Source organism: Amphimedon queenslandica, unplaced genomic scaffold, assembly GCF_000090795.2.
Source record: "Amphimedon queenslandica unplaced genomic scaffold, v1.1 AMPQUscaffold_12984, whole genome shotgun sequence".
NCBI lineage: Eukaryota > Metazoa > Porifera > Demospongiae > Haplosclerida > Niphatidae > Amphimedon > Amphimedon queenslandica.
Genome location: NW_003546780.1, coordinates 1 through 1,041, shown reverse-complemented (window position 1 = coordinate 1,041; position 1,041 = coordinate 1). Strand labels below are relative to the sequence as shown.

General features: G+C 38.2%; 1 long non-coding RNA gene across 1 annotated transcript; it reads right to left on the bottom strand.

Moving 5' to 3' along the window:
- Positions 1-126: 126 nt before the first annotated feature.
- Positions 127-759, bottom strand: LOC109585920 (uncharacterized). Its single transcript, XR_002186729.1, has 2 exons — positions 627-759; positions 127-204 (listed from the first exon to the last, which is right to left on the bottom strand). It is a non-coding gene; the product is annotated as an uncharacterized LOC109585920 (long non-coding RNA).
- Between the last annotated feature and the right edge of the window lie 282 nt (positions 760-1,041).

Below are 1,041 nucleotides of genomic sequence, written 5' to 3'. Positions count from 1 at the left end.
GTCCCTCTCTCTCTCTCTCTCCCTCTCTCCCTCCCCCACCCTCTCCCTCCCTCTTACATCAACGTCATTGCTGGTTTGTCTCAATGCTCTCCTAATCTCCTCCTCATTCTCCGTTATGTTCATATCTTTAATGGCCGCCACATTCTTCTCGTACTCCTCCTCTGTATACGCTTTGGGAGGCGTGTCCTCGGACATAATTAATAACTAACAATAAATAATTTTAAAAGTATATATTACTATAAAAATAATGATAATTATAACAATGATAATATAATAGCAATAATAACAATAATAATAATTTTACATATTATACATGTACATTAATGCATTTCAGCAATTACCCATAGCCCAAACCACACCCATATTCCTAAAAATATACATGCATAAAAACACAACCCAAAACTACATGTAAAATGTACATGTACATGTACATACGCTATGATTGTATCTATACATTAAAGGACACATATAACTAAATTTGTATACATAAAAGTGGTTTATTATAAGGTCCCCTGTAGCAATAATTGTGTTTATAACACTTATTAGTTGATTTTAAGGGTTTCCATTGCTTACTGAATTACTGCTCCTGGAGGATCAGTCTAATGAACGAGAAGAATATAACGTACTTTTTGTAGGGTAGGGGGTCTTTATAAAGGGTGGAGGCAGTCAGGGAAAGAGAGAGAGAGAAGAGAGAGGGAGGAGAAAGTAAAGCAAGCTAGCTTTGATAAGTAAATTTTAATCTCTCCTCCTTCTGACCTTCTCTAATGATCACGTGGGTGGCAAGGGCGTGGCTCTTCATGGGCGGTGCTTGAATATTTGGCGCCAAAAATTGCAATTGTAGAAAGGTGTGGCTGGGGTGCTTTTGCAAGCAGGAATGAGCAACCTTGCAAGCTCCAGTAATGGTGCTACAGTCCCTCTAGCTACCTCAAACGATGAGAGATACCCACCAGAAGCTCTGATAGATGGGTGAGACATTAGAAATAAAATATGAAGCTATTTTGCAAGCACAAGATGCATTACATTGCTGCTGTTTTTAAGTGT